Source organism: Lissotriton helveticus, chromosome 9, assembly GCF_964261635.1.
Source record: "Lissotriton helveticus chromosome 9, aLisHel1.1, whole genome shotgun sequence".
Lineage (NCBI taxonomy): Eukaryota > Metazoa > Chordata > Amphibia > Caudata > Salamandridae > Lissotriton > Lissotriton helveticus.
The window spans coordinates 519,572,243-519,593,271 of record NC_136070.1 but is presented as its reverse complement, the minus strand read 5'-3'; positions in this window follow the sequence as shown (position 1 = coordinate 519,593,271).

The window sequence follows — 21,029 nt, the reverse complement described above, 5'->3', positions numbered from 1 at the left end:
CACTGTAGTTTATGGGGGGTGAAAAAAGTAAGCACACCTCCCCTACTTCAACTGCCATGAATTAATTGGGGGTTGATTAATGTGTCAGTTATTTAGAAAGTTCCAGTCTGGCTGGCACCTGCTTCCTTCCTTATCTGTAATTTGCTTTCTGTTGCAGTGAAATTTTTTTTCACAGGACCTTTATGGTCTACTTGTAGCTATTCTATGAGCCTGCTGTTTGGGTCATAGCAGGGTCATAGAATAGTTGCAAACTCTGGAGGGGCCCCTCAGGAAGCACTACAGTGAATGTTACAAATGTTAAGTTTGAACTTTTGCACCTGCTCATTGCTTTCAGTTTAGCAAAAATCGTTTTTTCTGCAATTTCGCGCGTTTTTTGGGGCGCGAATCCGTGCGAGATCGATTTCGGGAGCCGCGAATGCTTGCGAATACACGTATTTTTTTTTTGCGACGTATATGTTCGCGTGCTTTTGTGCGTGTTCGCGAGGCGCTTGTAGCTATACGTTTGCGAAGTTACCCTAGCGGTCGTACACGGGCGCGGCCATCTTGTTTGCGTGACGTAATTCCGTTTCCGGCCGCTATGTGTAATCTCGCAAACTGTGCTGCTCGCTAGTACAATTTCGCGCGTGCTCGCGAGGAAAATCTCGCGCGAACTTACCCACGCGGTTGTGAACGGGCGCGGCCATCTTGTTTCTCATTCATTGCTATGGTTCTGGGCATGCTTTCTGTATCCTCTCTGAATCTCTGCCATCCTTTGCTTGTTTGAAGTTTATTTAATCTATTTTACTTATTATCTATCCCTCTATTTTTCTAGCTGTATATTTTTGTGTTTTCTGCTACTTTTAGTTACTTTTAAACTACTTTTTTAAACTCTTTTCTTTTCTTCTTCACTATTCTATTTCTTCTTTATCATTTAAGTTTATTTCTGCCCAGACCATGGTAAAGGGAGCCGGGAAGCACCCTGAGAAGGGGAAGGGTCCCGCACCCCGTGCCCGGCTCCCGTGCGGGCGTTTGAGGGGGGAGCAAGTGGTGCCGCGGGAGATCTTCAGCGCGGAGGAAGTGGCGGCACTCATCTTCCACGTCCAGCGCCGCCTCCCCAAGACGATCCTGGGAGGCGGCAAGATCGCGACTGGCTATGGCATCCGGGAGCGCCGGAAGCGGTGGGAGAAGGTGTGCCGGGCCATGTATAAGCTCTCTGGGGTCCGGCGCACATATAACCAGGCCACCCACCGCTGGACCGATGTCATGGACCGGGAACGGGACTTGCTGGACGCGCTCGGCGTAGAGGTCCCCGGGCTTGGTGAGTAGTAGTAGCTATTCATCACTACTCTGTTTTATCCGGCTCTGTTATTTGCAAATCTTTGTTCTTTACCAAGAGCAATAATGCTGCCGATTACATTGTAGGTAAATTATATTTCAAAATCTTCTATGCATTTCAGGTGCACTGCTCTCCTTCTCAGTAGCCTTGCTTGCTACTATGCTTATTTGTTTTGTACATTGTGTTCATTTCATTGGCCTGAGAAATTATGTATGAGTGTAGTGTAAAGATAAGAACTGCGTAATGCTAGACACTAAGGGTCATATTTTCAATTACCGGCGCATCCCTGCAAAGTAGCAGGGATGCGGCAGTAATTGTGTGCCATGCCACCACCACCCATTGGCCCAAAACGTCACAGAAGCCTTACGCATCTGTGCCGTAAAGGCGGCGCATTGCTGGAGTTGCGTGCCAACGATGGCGCAGCTCCAGCAATGCTCTGGGGTACCCTATCTCCCCAATGCTGCATCAAGCCGTACGTCGGCTTCAAGCGCGCAGGGTTTGACTCATGCATCATTGTCTTAAAAGTGACTGATTGACATCTTGTAGATTTCCCTCAGCCACTTTTAGGATTCGTCCCTGCGCAGGTACGCCCTCCCTTGCGCCGGAACGCCCCCTGATGGCGCAGGGCTTTACAACGTGATGCATCGCCCATAATTTCTTTTTTTTTAATATATACGCCGCACCAACACCATGGCGAGTCTTTTGTTCTGCCGCAGCGTCACAAAAGTCACGCAACAATGGAGGAAAATGAGCCGCAAGGGACTTCTAAATCAGCCCCAACAGACTGAAGTCCACTCCTTCCTTTAGACACATGGCTATAAGAAGAAATAGTGGTGGTGGTGGGTGGATTGATAGTTTGAGTATTCACTGATCTGCAAGCAGGATGGACTTTGTCTGTCACTTCGCGTGCTGCGGACTGCTGCCTGCAGTGCCAGGCCTAGGCAAACCTCTTTAGTAGTCTGTTTATTGAGTTACATAGGAACTTTCTAAGTCAACGGTCCGCAAATCAGGCAATACGAATAACGTAGTATACCACATGAGATAGATCCCGTGGAATAGTTGTCTATCTATTTGCTATTTCTCCAAAACATTTTGTTATTGTTCTTTTGAAATGGTTGATTTGGTTGACAAATCTCATCCATGTTTTCTGGTCTTTCTTTCTTTCATGTTGTACATCAGCTCCCCCCAAGGGCAAGAGGACACAGGAGGAGGAGGGTGCTGTTCAGGATGCAGGCCAGGATCGGGCAGGCGAGGGCTCCTTTGCTGGCCCCAGTAAGTTTTAATTGTAATAAAGAGTACCTATTTTTTCCTAGCGTTCCTCATTCGATTTTTTCTAAATCGTCTTTGATCTTCTTGTAGACTGGATATAAATTCTTATCCTGGCTCTAATATGACTCCCTGTGGTATTACTAGATTATTCTTATTAGTCTGTCTGTGTAGCTAACTAAGATTGGACATTTGGCAATTCCATTGGACTCCCATTCTATTCAGCAATAGCTCTATGCACTGTCTCCTTACTGACTAGATAGTGTGGCAGAGTCATTCAGCTCCCGAAGTCACCGATTATTGATCCCCAATGATCTCTAGATTATCGTACGCAGGACAAGAGAGTACGGAGTCACAGCACAGTCAAGAAGTGTCAGAGGCACTCATGCTTGCAAAAATTCCAAAACCTTTAGCTCATCCACTCTAGTCTGGAGGACCAAAAACCACAGAGTCTATTTAAGTTTAAAAGCTTTATTAAAAGTAAACACATTTATTAAAATCTACTTTGTCATAAAACTATTTAACTGAAAACGGAAAAGTGGTGAGTGCTGACGATTAATTGGACACATTTCTTGTGGTCGAGCCGAGCTCTCACCTGGTTTGAACTTGATCCTGGTCGTGTTCTTAGGAGTGAAGCTTCTGTCTGTTAGGAGAAAAAGTGGTGCGTGTTAAAAATAAAAAGCAAGCATTCATCAGTTGTGCATAAAAGTGCAGCAAGACAACAGCCTTCCCTGGAAAAAGGGACATTTTTACTTTGGAGTAGACAGTCACAAATTATTACATTGTATTCTGTTTTTTTAACATTTCTCCTAGACCAAATATTATATAGTAGTGAGTGGTGTATTCTAACATTCTTAAATGTACTTTGTAGGTGTAACATCTGGTGACGGGGCCAGCGCGGAGGTGGCTGTGTTGGGCGAGGACTCGGAGGACTCTGGGGAGGAGGCGGTGCAAGAGCCGGCGGACGGTCCTGTGGGGGTTCAAACGGTGGTGGCGGAAACAGGTAAGCTATATATTCCTTACTTATTGAGATTGAAGACTGCATAGTGTGCTTTCTGCACGGGTGTATTACAAATCAACCAGGTAGTAGCCTCCTCGAAATGTACTTCGACTTAGCTGTGAAGTTTTTGGTGAGAAGAATCCCAATAAGTTCTTAGACGAACGTGATGGATGGGATGAACGAAAAGCGAAAGAAGGGTGTAAGTAAGTGGGACGCGAAATTGTATGATGGCTGGCAAAGAAGAACGATATGTGTTTGCTTGGCCCCCGAGGTGGCTGGGAAGGAAAGAATATGGTATGGTGCATGGCTGGGTCAATGATGAAGCAAGGATGGGTGGAAGGACAGCAGCCTGGGTGGGTGAAACAGAAACTGTATGTGTGCGTATACTTTGACTGAATGGATGCCTGGAGCATGGTATTCTCTGACTCTTAGATAGCACATGTGTATCTAGAGAGAGTAGATGGTCGCTGGATGAACTAAGTGTTACCTTGAAGAGCATGTACCACCGCACCCGCACGTCCGTTCCAGTGCAGGGAAGGCAAGGAAAAGAAATTGTAAATGTGTCCAATACTACCATGAATAGTAGCAGTACTTTGTATTGCGTCTGCAATCACAGCATATATCTGGTTATTACGGTGGACACTCCGTACCTCTCTTAATAACTTTAGTTTACTTGTAGTACGTCATTCATGTGTGGGTGTATCACTGTTCACTCAATATTAAGCAAAGCACCTAAAGTCATCCCATATGTCATCAAATACGTCCCATGTGAAGTGATAGATAATCAAATTAGTTAGCTTCTTCATTTTCCTTTTCTAGTACTCATTTGCACTGTAGGGTGAAAGGTAAATTAATTAAGCAGTAGCCCTTGTAACAGAGTATCTCAGTGCCACCCGTAATAGAAAAGTAATAGCTTCACCACCTGCATGTACTGGACCGGTACAGTAACGCAAGTCTGTCTCACTCATCATGATGTGCAACTTTTTTTCTCGGGTGCAAGTTCACTGTGCTGTCCATGTCATTCTGCCGGCTTGCATAAGATAACGTACCAATTTTCCTAAACAAGAGAGAGAAGAAGAATAAGACTGGTGTACTGTCATAGTCGACTGTAATGGAAGTCCATAGTGGTCGTAGAATTTGTTCATTAAACTACCACTAATGTTAGAGCAAGGATGCAGAAGTGGGAGGTTACATAGATACTGTCCTCAATAGTTATGTACTGTGCTTTCAATTTGCTACTTGTACTGTGACCCAACTTTCGGCTCAATCACTTTGTGTTATTAATGCTAAGGAGCATTGGTTACAGACTATGTCTTTCTTTCTTCATATAGTTGCTCCTTCCAAATCAACAACACGGAGGGAGCAGGCTAGAATGGCCCGGCAACGGAGGCTGGATGCCACTGTCGCCGAATATCGGCGGCTGGTGGCCCTGGAGGAGGAGGAGGACACGCAGTCGAGCGGTGCAACAACAACATCCTCGACTGGGACCGCTGCATCCTCCTCCGTGACCCCACGGGACGCCAGCAGGCGCAGTGCTCCAGCGGGACCGAGCCGGGCTAACAAAGCCAACCGCCACCGCCAAGCAACAGAAAGACCAGCTGCCCCCCACAGGAGCTGCAAGGAACGCCAACGCCGCCTACGAGTCCGAATGTCCAACCTGGAGCAGGAGGTCCAGAAGTATAAGAACTTGGTGAAGGGCCTCCGCTCCGAGCTTGCCACCCTCCGCAAGGAGTATGATGCCCATGCCGCAAAATGCACCAGCACCCTCCAGTAGTGGACTGTCCCTTGCCCTTTTTTTATAGACTTTTGGGGGGTGGGATTTGGGAGTTGGGATCGTTTTGGGACGTTTCAAAGACAATCGTTGGGGTTAGGGTGGGTCTTGAGGGAGATTATTTTGTTAGGGCTACATAAATATACATTTTTAAACTTTATCTGACCATACCTGTTTTTTAATGCTTTTCAGTCTGGTGGGTGGGGGACGGGGGTGTAACAGTAACTTTGTTTTCCTGAACAGTCGTAGGACTTTAGTAGTACAACCGTCAATCTCTTGTCTACTCCGAAATAATACTCCATTATACTACCTCCCACCAAACGCTTATCTTACCTGTAATTTGTGTTAGAAATTAGGGCTAGGCCCAGGGCTGGCTCCACGTGAAATGGGGATTAACGTTGTCAATCCTGGGCGGGTGACATTTCCTCATTGCGGTGGTACTAGTGGTGTGACACAGTGGCAGTTGCATGCCTATGGAAAAAAAGAAAACGAAACCTTGTTTGTCCTTACTGTAGCATTACAACGGTTACGGTACGATCGAGAATATAGCAGGTGACAGTACACTAGAACAGTGCCATAATGTAGCCTAACAAATGGTAAAGTATTTGCTTGCAAGTATAACTAGTACTTGCGTTGAATTTATTTGACATTGGCTACTACTACTAGAAGATATAGTACTGAAGCTGAGTAAGTCTAGAAGATATCCTCGTATTCCTTCACCAGCCTGTTGCTATGACCTTATCCTCCCCAGCAAGTGTGTGGAATTATTGATGTCATTTTAGTCAGACATCAAGCAAAACAACACAGCCCGGGGGAAGAGGGTTAGGGTTTGTAAAATGGATGGGAATGGGGGTTTCTTTTTGGGTAGGTTTTGTTGAGAGAAGAAAAAAAAAGCAGAGCATGGACAAACAATAATTGAAGATAAAGACAATCTTTGGTTACAAACTAAAGCTAAGCACATGCAGTCACACTCATAGAATAAAACAATGGATACTGTATCTGTATTGCGTATGTTGTTGGAGTTGTCCTGTTGAATTTGGTAAGTAAGTTGCATGCAGCAAACAATTCCTCTTATTGGCGGCACTCCTCCATTCCAGCTGACGCTTCGTCCATCAATGTTGGTGACCACTGACAGAAGACACCCTGTCCACTGCCTGCCTGGCGGATGTTGACTGAAACCCGGCCTGTAATTATTGAACGGAAAACAGGAAGTGCTATTACAATACCACTGATAAATAAATAAAAGGTATGTACGCTGTGTGGTTCAAAAAGTGACACTTTGATTTCCCTAATAGACAGTACAATATTTTTGAAATTGCGTGCTCTGTCTGAGTCACCTTTTTAAGGATAAATAAGTATGGCCAAAATATTATAGCGGATCTTTCCCCTCAAGGTAGGTGTACTGTAAACTGTGTTTTAGAACAAAATTTGACCTTCCCAGCAATGCTCCCACCAAGACCCTTACTAAAGCCAGTCGCAAAAATGTAGAAGAACCCCAATCAGATCTCCAAAAACGATGCCTAGCAGAAAAATGGTTACAAAACGTACTTTGAAAGTAACAGTAGGCCCAAATACAGACCGTGGATTGTATTCAAACGACTTGCAAGCAAGCAAAAGTATCCATAGCCAGCATCGCTCCAACAGTGCTCTACAACACCAGAACTGCGTTGCAATAGAACCCCCCGAAACACATGCAATCCTGCTGCTAGGGCTAACCCTAACGAACCCTAACTTACAAAAAGTGCCAAAACTGGTGTTTCCTTATGGATTTTGTCCAAAACACTTCTATCCGGTATTAGACCTTCCCAGGAATGCCCCAGGCAAGACCCGCCAACCCACCCGAAAAAAACCACCCGACCCACAACACCCCCAAACAGCGAAAAAGCTCAATCTCATACTTACAATATCTCTCCGCCTTCGGTCCAAACGCGGCGCTGTGCAGCTAGGTCATCATCATCAATCATCATAACTCCTGTTTTCCACCACGGATTTCCTGAAAAGCAAATGCAATCAAGATTAGATTGTCGCAGCAGTGCTTCGACAGAGACCCCGGCCGCAACCCACCCACGAACAGCAGGAAGCCCCCCAAAACGCTACATTGAGCAAGATGACAGAAGAAATAGCAAAAAAAAGGCTGTTCCTTAAGGATTTTGTCCAAAACACTTCTATCCGGTATTAGACCTTCCCAGGAATGCCCCAGGCAAGACCCGCCAACCCACCCGGAAAAAACCACCCGACAACACCCCCAAACAGCGAAAAAGCTAAATCTCATACTTACAATATCTCTCGGCCTTCGGTCCAAACGCGGCGCTGTGCAGCTAGGTCATCATCATCAATCATCATAACTCCTGTTTTCCACCACGGATTTCCTGAAAAGCAAATGCAATCAAGATTAGATTGTCGCAGCAGTGCTTCGACAGAGACCCCGGCCGCAACCCACCCACGAACAGCAGGAAGCCCCCCAAAACGCAACATTGAGCAAGATGACAGAAGAAATAGCAAAAAAAAGGCTGTTCCTTAAGGATTTTGTCCAAAACACTTCTATCCGGTATTAGACCTTCCCAGGAATGCCCCAGGCAAGACCCGCCAACCCACCCGGAAAAAACCACCCGACAACACCCCCAAACAGCGAAAAAGCTAAATCTCATACTTACAATATCTCTCGGCCTTCGGTCCAAACGCGCCGCTGTGCAGCTAGGTCATCATCATCAATCATCATAACTCCTGTTTTCCACCACGGATTTCCTGAAAAGCAAATGCAATCAAGATTAGACTGTCGCAGCAGTGCTCCCAGACACCAAAAATCACCCACAAACACCCGGAACCCCGCCAAAGAGCACCCCAAAGGCAAGCAAGTCAGCAAAAACGGCAAGAAATTTCCACCTCATATTTGGTCCAAAACACTTTTGTCCATTATTAGAGCTTCACAGCAATGGGCCCAAATCCGTCAACTCACCCGCAAAGAAGTACAACACCCCCACAAGTGCTGAGTCTTTCTTCATTGGGCGTAATCCAGCACTCTGCTTTGAGGGAAATCGCACTCTGGAGGAGGAGGATAGAGGAGCATGTTCTTCAGAACTTGTGAACCTGAGGAATGTAGACTGCGGCACCTTCAAATCAATAAGCAAACAAGTGAAGACAGTTCTGATGATGGTCTTGTTTTTGGGATTAGGTGATTAAAGTTTGAATTAAATTAACTGTGCAAAACAAAGAAAGAGAGACACACAGCACACAGGAATAAAAGTGAATAAGGACGAAAAAGAAAGTTCTTGATTGATTGTCTCATTTTCAGGGCTCGGTGTCAGGGAATAAGAACAAGATTTCGTCATCATACTCTGCGAATTCAGGCAGGATGAGGTCAGTGCCACCGAACAGAGAACAAATCCCCTCATCTACGTTGCCGTCCTCCTCGTCTTCATGCGGCGTGCTTTCTCGTACTTTGTAATCTGGTGGTATGAGGTGCTGATTCATCTTGATCATTGTCAGCCGCTCCACATTTTTGGGCGAGAGGCGGCTCCGTTTGGGAGTTACAATGCCACCAGCAGCACTGAAAACACGTTCAGAAGACACACTAGCGAGTGGGCAAGACAAATAGTTTATAGCCAGGTTGGAGAGCTGTGGCCACAATTGTTTTTTGCCATGCCAATACTGCAATGGCTCATCATTAAGAAAGACCTCTGTTGAGTCATTCATATAGTCCTGCACCATCGACTCAAGGTCATCAACGGTTCCTCCACTTTGCTTACTTTTTGCTGTGCCTTTGACATTTTTTCGAGAACCATACCCAAGCAAACTTAGCCAATCCTCCTCAGCAGCCACTGTTAGTGTTGTGTGTGGTGCAGAAGATGATCCAGTTGCCGGTGTCTTTAACGGCTGAGAGGTCACTTGTGCCCCAGCCACAGGTGCAGAAGTGGATTCTTGTGACTGGGGATGGCCTGCTGATGCTGCTTCTCCTTCAATAACCTGCCGTTCTTTTTCAAACCTCTTGGCTGACAAGGCTAACCAATGTTTGTACTTTTGAACATCTGCATCAGCAAAAGGAAAGAATGCTTCGCCTGCCAGCGCCTTTTTGTAGCGTGGATCCAGAATAGTAGCACAAATGTAATGCTGTTCTGACTTGATTTTTTGAAGACGTTCATCACCACGTAGGCGCTCTAATAATTTCTCAGACAAAATAAAATGGTCTTTTTTTTTCCATCTTTTTCAAACTCAGAAGACACCGCCATCAGTTGGTGCTCCAGCATGCACAACAATGGGATAGCTTTTCCCAAATTACAGTCCTCCTGGCTGACTGCACGTGTGAAGAACTCAAAAGGACGAAGCATGTCTGTCAGGCTTTTAACTATGTCCCATTGCGCCGCACCCAACCGCATGTCCTCCTTCTGAGATGTACCCTCTGTGAAGAAATAGTGATCGAGTACCGTATACTGCTCATACAGACGCTCTAGCATGTAGAAGGTTGAGTTCCAACGTGTTGCCACCTCCTGGATGAGTGCTTTCACTGGCATTTGACGTTCAAGTAGCAGTCTCCTCAGATGCTTCCGGGCCTTAAAAGAATGGCTGAAATGGTTGCACATTTTGCGGCAGGTGGCCATTACCTCGAACGCTGGACTGTGTTTATCACTCAAGAATTTTTGAACTACCAGGTTGATACAGTGCGCCAAACACGGCACTCTAAAATAGTCACCCTGCCACATGGCCTTAACTACATTGGCGCCATTATCCGTGGAAACATAACCAATCTTGCGTTTTTGGGGGGATAGCATTTTCAAGACCTTTTTGTCAAACTCTTCCAAAAGGTTTTCTGCTGTGTGACTTTTCTCCAAGCCAAACATGGCTAGTGTTGCATGTTTCCGAGCAGCTTTGAAAACTTTGTCCGGGTCAACACCTGCGTTTAGCTTTGCTTTAACACCTGAAAAAGAGACCCAGTGTGCAGTGATGCACATGTAATCAGCCCCTGCGCCACTGGTCCACATGTCTGTTGTCAGATGTATTGTGTGAACAGCACTCTTCTGCAAAGCTGCCCCAATCGCCTCCAGCACATCTTCATGTAGTGCTGAACCGCAACTCTGGCAAAATAGAACCGGCTAGGAACCTTCCATTTAGGGCAGAGCGTTGCCACTAATTCTAGAAAACCTACCGCTTCTACAAAAGAAAAAGGGAGAAGGTCCACAGCTAGCATTTTAGCCAGCTTAGTGTTATACAGACGCGTCAGTGGGTGGTTGCGTTCATATGGCACGTCTGAAGTAAGCATTGTTCTAATGTTGCCCTGGACCAAGCATTTACGGGCTGATAATGACTTCGTTGACCCAATTTTGCTCGCTGGTGAACTTTTGTGCGTTGGTGTCTCACTCGCTCCAACACTCTTAGTGTGCCTCACATTGGGTGTGCTGCTGACAGGGGTACTGGGTGTAAGGGAAGTGTTTGACACGTCTTCTTCCTCCTCGTCATCATCAGATGAAACATCAACGTTTCCTTGAATTCGGCCTTTCTTGATCGCATCTAGGTGCGCAAACCATTTGACAGTGTGCTGTCTCCTAAGATGACCTCTCTGGCCTCCGGTACCATAGTTGGTACCTGGCTTACCACGACTAACTGCAACCTTACAAAGGGTACAAATGGCAAACTTTGGATTTTTTTGACAAACAGTAAAGAAGTCCCAAACTGGGGACTTGAAGTGTCTGTGGGACCTGGAGGAGGCGGCGATACTGGTGGTGGTCATGAAGCTAATGCCAGATGAAGTGGAGGATCTGGATTGCCCAACTTTTGTACGTTTTGCACTTTCACCGCCACTAATTAAGGTCGAGGTTGACGGAGGTCTCTTCTTGCCAGAAAGAAATATGGAAGCGGGACGAGTTTGTGTACTACTTAACTCCAATGATTGTGGTGTTTCCACTGCCTCCTCATCGACAACATCATCATCATCATCACGCTCAGCAGCTCTTCGGGCTAGGGTCAAAATGTCTGTTTGCTGCATGCCCGCTGGGGCTGCAGTGACCTTTATGATGACTGGGTCGTCGTTGGCAGAGTCTTCATCAGCAGCAGTATCCACCACTTCTTGTTGAGCCTCATCACACTCCATAACTCTGAGACTTTGGACGAGCTTCCTTTTACGCTTAACTACCTTTGTTGGATCATGGTGTGCCTCACTCTCAGACGGCTGTGGTGCTGGTTCCCAAGTTTGATCCGTATCATCAGAAGGAGGTGTGCTTGAAGAAGATGTAGACACCACCCTTGATCTCTTCCTTGCTAGGGGTGTGGAAGACAATGAAGGATCATCAGGAGGAGTGGCTTCCTCAAATGATACCTCGCCTTGATTGTCGATTTCCTGATGTGCCCCTACTTCGGGAGGAACAACTATTGTGGGCACTTGTGACCCTCCATGCACCTCTGCTTGCGCATCTCCTTGCGCTGCCTCTCCTTCCACATGTACTTGGGCTTGTACTTGCACATGTGATTGTTGTTGCGGCTGTGGTTGTTCAACACTCGTCAGATGAGCTACAACAACCTGTGTTGATTGAGGGACATTGCTGCTGCTTTCTTGCGATGAGCCAACATCACTGGTCGATGGTGATTGAAGAACTATACTGGCTGCCTCTGCAGCACTCAAGGGCTTGGACTTAAGTTGGCGTGGTGGTGGTGGTGGCACTGAGCCCAGTGGAGCGGGGGTGCTGCTGCCAGCTTGGTCCCCAGCAGATCCCGCTGCTGCTGCAGGCATACTTTTTTTTTTACTCCCAAAAAAAGGGGCGGGCGGCACACCAGTGTCCTTGGTAACTTGCTTCTTCTGCTCCTTACTGGCACCTTTCTTGCTAGAGGAGCTACGGGTTACTTTTTTTGGGGCCATCTTCTTCAGAGCAGGTCAGCAGGCAGCAGTTGCACGAGTTGCAGAGGGTTCTGTGTCCAGACGTGACGTCGCGTGACGTTATGCTGCACACACACACCGCTGCAGGACTTCTTCCTGGCACTGGTGGTTCTCTTGAGTCTTCTTGTGCACCTAAAAGCAATGGAAGACAGAGGAACATCAGTTCAGTTATACACCCCAAAAAATCGACAAAACACAGAAAAATGAGCACAATCCCATGCCATCCATGATGTTTACATTGAAGACACCCCACAGAAAGACTAGGGACATGCAAGTATGCAACACTCACTACCCCTGGGCATAATGGATGAAAAGTAGGCAAAAAAAGTGCATGCCTCAGACACTGCCTCTCTTCAAAATGGCCCCTTACACCCCAAGCACATGTTGCCTGTACCAGCCAGCACTCAAGATGGCCACCACCACCACCCACATGGCCAGTCCACATCAACAGTACACCCCCAAAAAACAGAAAAACAGCCAGAAATCACCACAATCCAATGCCATCCATGATGTTTACATTAAAGAGAGTGAGACCAGACCACACCACAGGCACACTCAGTCCATGCACCACCACCCCTGGGCAAAAGGCCACACCAGCAGCCCCCAAAAAACGACAAAAACCAATAAAATAAGCACAGTCCCAGCCCATCCATGGCCTCAATTATGTTTAAATTCAAGAAGACACCCCACAGAAAGACTAGGCCCATGCAACACTCACCACCCCTGGGCAAAGGGCCCCACCAGCAGGCCCAAAAAAACGACAAAAATCAGCACAATCCCAGCCCATCCATGGCCTCAATGGTGTTTAAATTCAACAAAACAGTTGTATCATGCACCCCTAACCAACCCTGGTCCTACTGGACACTGTGGCTACCCACAATATAATTTATTTAATGTTCTGAAAAAGTTCCAAAATTTTACTTGCAGCAACTGTAATGCCCCAAACAAACTTACTTGTGAAAGTTGATTTCTAATCCAAAAGTGATCCAAAGACAGTCAAAAAGGCCTCAAATCCAAATATCCAGCAGCACCCACAAAAAGTAATCCTTCCAGCTCCAGATCCAAATGAAAGTGACCAGGAGATGGACAAAGCACTGGGAGGAGCCTGCTGGACAGGAACAGGAAGTTGGAGACGGTGGGGCTCTTCCTTCCTCCCCCCCCCCCAAAAATGGACTCCTTGCAAAAAAAAAGGCCATGCAAATGTCAACCTGAGGAGTGATTCTGATAAAAATCATAATTTTCTGAAGGTTTATCCTGTTTGCTGGTGATTTTCTTGTGCAGAATTGCAAAAGCTCTATTTCGCGAGTGCGAGATTGTTCCTTTCCGCCGCAACTACGTGTTCGCAATTGCGAACTCTCGCGAGGTGTGCTGTGCAAGGTGGCAAGCCGCGATTACGTATTCGCGGGCGCCAAACTCCCGCGGGATCACGCAGCAAGATCCAAAATGGCGCGGCACTCGCAAAGAAAAACAACTCGGCAAACGCTAAATGACGGAAAGTGAACGCCGTGCACCACGCCGCGCGCCGCAACCAAGCAAAAAATCCGCCGCGAGCGGATTCACGGATTTTCGACAAATTCGCGAGAGTTCGCGGATTGCGAATTTGCCGAAAATCCGAAAAATCCGCGATCGGAGCGGATTTTACGCCCATGCTTAGTTACAACTCATACTTTTACAACGCATACCATTACAACGAAATTTTTACAACGCAAAAACTATTACAACGCATGTATTTACAACGCATGTTTTTACAACGCAGGTACCTTTACAACGCATACCATTACAACGTAAGTATTGGTGAGTATATATTAATTTTTTTAATTTAAATTAATTGAAATGAATGTAATTTAATTTAATTTAATTTAATGTAATTTAATTTAATTTATTTTCATTTAATTGATTTAATTTAAATTTAATTTTATTTTATTTTTACCCTGTACCCCTGTACCCCAAAAACCCAAAACTGACCCTAAACTCTAAAAATACCCCTGTACCCCAAAAGCCCAAAAGTGACCCTGAACCCTTAAAATACCCCTTTACCCAAAAACCCAAAACTGACCCTGAACCCTAAAAATACCCCTTTACCCAAAAACCCAAAACTGACCCTGAACCCTAAAAATACCCCTGTACCTCAAAAACCCAAAACTGACCCTGAACCCTTAAAATACCCCTTTACCCAAAAACCCAAAACTGACCCTGAACCCTAAAAATACCCTTTTACCCAAAAACCCAAAACTGACCCTGAACCCTAAAAATACCCCTGTACCCCAAAAACCCAAAACTGACCCTGAACCCTAAAAATACCCCTTTACCCAAAAAACAAAAACTGACCCTGAACCCTAAAAATACCCCTTTACCCAAAAACTGAAAACTGACCCTGAACCCTATAAATACCCCTTTACCCAAAAACTGAAAACTGACCCTGAACCCTAAAAATACCCCTTTACCCAAAAACTGAAAACTGACCCTGAACCCTAAAAATACCCCTTTACCCAAAAACTGAAAACTGACCCTGAACCCTTAAAAATACCCCTTTACCCAAAAACTGAAAACTGACCCTGAACCCTTAAAATACCCCTTTACCCAAAAATTGAAAACTGACCCTGAACCCTAAAAACACCCCTAAAAAAAACCAAACATATAACATTTTAAATATAATTATATACTTACCAATACTTACGTTGTAATGGTATGCGTTGTAAAGGTACCTGCGTTGTAAAAACATGCGTTGTAAATACATGCGTTGTAATGGTTTTTGCGTTGTAAAAATTTCGTTGTAATGGTAGTGCGTTGTAAAAGTTGCGCTGTAAAGGTTGTTTCCCTTAAAACATACGTAGTTACTCATAAAGATACTATTGAGATAGTTATTCACTCACTAACACACCCATACACACACTCATCCACCCATACAGTCCTTGTGAGGGGACACAACATCAGACCCGGCCCTGCCCACTACGGGATCAAGAAACACCCGTACCTGAAGTTGCTAGGCATCCAAGATCACGGTCCGGGAGGCTAAACACACCCCTTCCTCCTCTGCCCACACAGGATCTCAGGTCGCGGGACGACAACGGAAGAGGGGGGACTAACCCCGGAAGGACTGGATCGGGGAAGGGGAAAACTGACAAATCGCCATCCGACGAGTGTGAGCAGTCGGGTGAGAAGCCGAGGATGCCAGGAGAGGTTCCGGAAGATGCTGCACCGAAAGACGCTGCACCAAAGGTCAAGGAAGAACGCCCAGAGTATTGAGAGGAGGAGAACGAAGACGACGAGACGTGGAGCAAAGATTGGTGGACCCCACAGGAGGAGGCTGGAGAGCGGCCGTAACTCTGGAGAGTTACAGCAGAGCCGGTGAGTCAGTTGGGTCGGGAAGGGGAGGAAGAGGGGTGAACAGGGAGGGGTTGGGAGAGCCAGGGGGTGAGTAAAACAGACACAAGTGTTTTTTTTGTTCTCTTTATTATTCTGCATTGTTGGCTGCACTTTGGATCCTGATCCATAGACCCTTCACTTCCGACAACCAGTTAAACGCTGTTGGCATTTGATGTGGCATTTGATGTAAAATACCAATTTACAGAAGTCGTGTGCACTCCTTCTTCTACCTCCACTTCTTAGTCACGATAATTTCCCCGTCCCCACCACGTAACCCCTTTCAGACCGCATGAGGCACCGAGTTGGTTGGTGATGGGTTAACCCTAATACCTGTGTTTAGAAAGAAACAGAACTGACGGCTCCTTCTCTTCTTTTCTCTCATGAGCCTCCGGGGGAGAAGCCCTAGCTCAGAGGAAGATCAAACTGAAGAAAAGACCGAAGAAGACGTCACTCCTGAAGACTGTCCAAGACCCCAAGAGTTTGAGGAATCTTCACAAACCCTTAGCTCTGCCTTAAAATCTGTCAATAAACGACCATCCTTGGCACACTACATTCAGCATCCTCATCTATATATCTGGCCCGCACTCCCACAGTCCTGCACACCTGCTGTCTTCAAAACACATACAAACAGTGAGTCACCCATTCATGCATCTATGCGGTAAGTAATACCCCCACCAAACCATACAGACACTCATACTGATACTCTAAAACACAACTAATAACCCATATCAACACTCATGTAGCTAGTCACCAATCCATGCAGCCACTTATACACAAAGTGAGACACTGATACAGTTATTTACATATTTAAACAATACTCGCTAATACATGTATTCACTAAGATACACTTAATAAGTCAGTTATACAATCATTTTTACAAAAAAAACATCCATTTAGACACTTATTTACATTTATTCTTCCATCGACCTTTAGATATACATATATAAAACATATTTATTTTTCAGAAAGACACACATTCACTGGATGATGTCATCAGTGATGTCATCAGTGATGTCATTTGAGATGACATCAGTGATGTCATGAGTGATGTCAGTGACCATGTCATGAGTGATGTAATATGTGACGTCATCAGCAGTGCATTGCGGGCGCGCCAGTTATAGTTAAGTATAACGGGGGAATTTCAATGGTTTTGTATGAGTGAAATGTCCAGCTAACTATAACATGTGTGAAACCTATGGTTTTTCAGTGAATTTCTAAGGTTTTTTAAATGCTAATTTTTGACTATAACGTGTGTGAAACCCATGTTTTTTTCAGTGAATATATATATATATATATATATATATATATATATATATATATATACATATATATATATATATATATGTTCCACAGAACTCCTCAAACTAAATGGTCAGAGAATTAGCCCTCGAGGCAGGAGTAAATTGACTGTTCTAATCGATCTGGTCTCCCCGGACCCAGCAACATTAAAAAAGAAGATACGCGTTTCGGCAGTTCAACTGCCTTTGTCAATCTACACAGCACCATGTTGGTACTCAATTTAAACATTATATAAATGTTTCCTTTTAAGTCTGCTACCTCCCCCTTCTCTAGTGTTTTTGGGAGTGAAGCAGCAAAATCATGGAGTGAAAAGCAAAGCATACCATACAGTCATAGAGGCAGTACATCACCTGAACTGAAACTGGGACAGATAGCGTGGTATACCTCAATGGTGCAGCCCACTTCCTTCTTCCTAGTGTTTTATGTTTTTTAATTGGTGGGCTTCCAACTCTGTGATGTCTTTTAATTTTTTTTGTTTCTTATTTTTATGTAGTGAGTCCCATCAACTTAATAATTTTTAATTAGAGCTGTTTCACTCCCAGTGATTTGTATCGCTTCCTGATGATTTCTTTATTAATGCGGCACATGAGTTTTGACTGGAGTGTATATGAGTGTTTATAAAATACTATGCATACTATATATTTTAATGGTGCATGTTCTGAAACTAGCAGGAGATGGGTAATATGTATTTAGTCCTCTACATGAACTCTTTGTTATTTAAAGAGAATACAAGTAAATAAGATTGACTGAGTAGGACAAATGACAGGATGTTAGGTATTGTGGTAAATCACAATATGAAAACTGTGTCTCATTTCTTTGGCATACTGTTAGAAAATGAAGTTTTCAGTATTTGACACATAGTGGCTATCCACAGTTATTTGTTTGAAAGTTTCTACTATGTTTGAAAGCAGAAAATGGTTGCAAGGAATTGTGCATTCTAACCCGGTGTGCTCTCTGTCACGTTCTATTTTTCACAATGTGCAGTTGGCATAAATGCAGACATAATGGATTGCCTAAATGTATGGCTAGTAGATAATGGGAGAAATGGCACAATAGATAGCTGAAGTACATACTCTCTTAGCGGTTTCTTCAGGTTTTGCCCACAGACTCAATGTGCTACGTTCTAAAGACAAGGGGGCTTGGCGTAAGGTCAAGTTAATAGCCACGTTCTGTGTCAGGTCTTAGGAAACTCTATAATAGGCCTTGTCCAGTGGGTGTTGAGGACAAGGCAATTTCTAGTCAGCTGCTAAAGTATTTGATTGCAAGACCTAAAGCAAAACTCACTGCAAACATTAGGCTTATATGAGTTAAAAGGTGATCTATTCTCAGTAGTTACTAATAAATATGATAACAAAATCTGGAAAATTCTATGAAAAAATGAAGTAGAAGAAATGTATCATTCCATTACCCTTCCTTTATCCAATGTTCTGCTCATGACCTCACACATGACATCACAAATGAAATGATAATTGTCATATTGGTAACATCACACTTCTCTTCACAAATTAGATAACCTGGAACAAACAGGTGTGGAAATTGGTACATTTATTGTCAAATCGAATCTCTTTACTGATAATGGTAATATAGCTTTGGTCCTGCGCACAATCTAGATGCTGACAGTGGTACCAGCTCTTTATAACTGCTTTTATCTTCTGCAATCATGGATCAAAATGGAGTGGCCTTCTTGTATATTTTGTGTAGTGACAAAGATTTCAGGCAGAATATTACTTGAGACTTGACATCTAAAGGTCTCTTTTCCAATGAGGGTGCCTACTTGCTAAGAGTAGACAGCAGCTTTATAACTCCCTTTAATGTCTGCATACCTACACCTTTTCAGTTAAGCGGAGGTATCCTTATCTCTCTATGTGATCTTGAGGAGGACATCTAGTTATGAATAGTAGTTCTATAGTTGTTTATCTCCATGCAAGCTGGAGGAGGCCATCTGTTTGGTTTATTTATTATTTATTTATTTTGAAAGTTTTATATAGCGCGAACAAGATCCTTGCAGATATCAGAGCGCTTGACACATACATGGGATAAAAAAACGAGTGAGTGATTAACAAAGATTTTGTGCATGGAGGAGCTGTAGGTTATCAATGGAGAGCAAAATAAGATATGGAAACAAGGAACATAGTAGATCGGACAAGACATGTAGTAAAAGGATAAATGAAGAGTTTCAAGAAATCCAAAGCAAATGTTCAGGTGAATTTAGCCATGAGGATCGCTTTTACTTCTTTTTTTAAAAATGCAGTGGAGGAGATGGAAATGGAAATGGAAATGGATGTGAATTTGTAGAGCGCGAATTGCTGCCCGGAGGCGTCCAAGCGCTAGAAATAACCAAGAACCTACAAGGGGAGGCTAGCTGGGATTAGTGGGGCCGATTGAAAAGGAAAGTTTTTAACTGTTTACGAAAGGTGGGGGGGTTGGAATTGGCTCTCAGATGCAGGGGAAGGTTGTTCCAGGCCATGGATGCGTTGTAGGCAAACGTCCTGCCGCCAGATCTGGATCTTTTTATTCTTGGTGTCATAGCCAAGAAAGTCTGGCTGGAGCGAAGGTTTCTGCTGGGAAGGTAGTGGGTAATTAGGTCCCGGGTAATCCTGGGGCCCGTGTCCCAGAAGGCCTGATGTGCAATGCACATGGCCTTAAACAGGATTCTATGGCGCACTGGCAGCCAATGAAGGCTGACCAACCCGGCCCTCACTGATTGTCTGCGAGGGATCTCGAGCAGCAAGCGTGCTGCGCAGTTCTGCACTATTTGGAGTCTGCGTATGGTATACTCTGGGGCGCCCAGGTAAAGCACGTTGTTGAAGTCTAGGCGTGATTGTATTAGACCCTGTACAGCCACCTGCTTTGCCTCCATGGGAAGGAGAGGGAAGATCTTATTTAACATCCTCATGAGTCCAAAACAGGTAGCTGAGAGTTTTGTGGCCTGGGTGCTGAATGATAAGGATCTGTCCAGCCAGACCCCAAGGCTCTTGATGTTATTTTTAGGGGTTGGAGGAGGGCCTAGACACGGGGGCCACAGAGAGTTGGGGAGGCGGAGATCAGGGGGGCCTAGGAGCATCAGCTCCGTTTTGTCCCCATTCAATTTGAGGAATGATGAGGACATCCAGCCCTTGACCTTTTCTAGGCATTCTTTGAGACCGCCTGACGCAGGCATGTTGGCCTCCTGCGCCAGTGAGACCACCAGCTGCGTGTCATCCGCATAAGAGATGATCTTAATCCCAAAAGGGCGGATGACCTCAGCCAGTGGCCTCATGTATATGTTGAACAGTGCGGGGCTCAAAGAGGAGCCCTGGGGAACACCGCACTTTAAAGGTCTGCAGGTGGACACAGACTCACCCTCGAAGACTCGGAAAGATCTATCCTCTAAAAAGGATTTGAACCACAGCCCGGCTTTGTCCCTGATCCCGGCGTTGAATATGCGGTGCAGCAAGATGTCGTGGCTGACCGTGTCAAATGCCGCGCTGAGGTCGAGGAGGATCACTGCCACTGATCCTTCTTGGTCCAGGATCTTTCTGGACTCCTCTGTGACCATAAGAAGGGCGGTCTCGGTCCCATGTTTGGGTCTGAAGCCCGTCTGGGTGGGATCTAGTAGTTGTTGCTCTTCTAGAAAGTTTACCAGTTGGAGATTTATATATTTTTCCAGAAGCTTACTCACCCATGGAAGCAGGGAGATGGGCCGATAATTGCCAAGGTCAGACGCATCTAAGTTGGGTTTCTTCAATAATGATCTGACCATGGCCTGCTTCCAGGCGGACGGGACAATGCCGGTTGTGATGGAAGCATTTAAGACATCCCTAATGGTTGGCAGAATGAACTGTGAGGCTGCCATTATGATGTCTGGAGGGGCTGGATCGTCAGGGGATCCGGACTTGACTTTTCGGGCTATGGAGTCAAGGGTAGCAAGGTCTAGGGAGGGGAAGTGAGTCAAGGTGGTTAGAGATTGCGGAGGGGGGAAGATTGAGGTTTCATTGGGTTGGACTGAGGAGGTGATGTCCCTAGTGTGGAAAGCTGAGTAGATCTTATTCACTTTTTGGTGAAAAAACTCAGCAATGTTATCACAATGGGTAGGGGATTTAGTGATTTGTATGTCGGTGGGGGTTTTAATAATTGTTTCACAATTTGAAAAATTTCTTTAGGTTTTGAT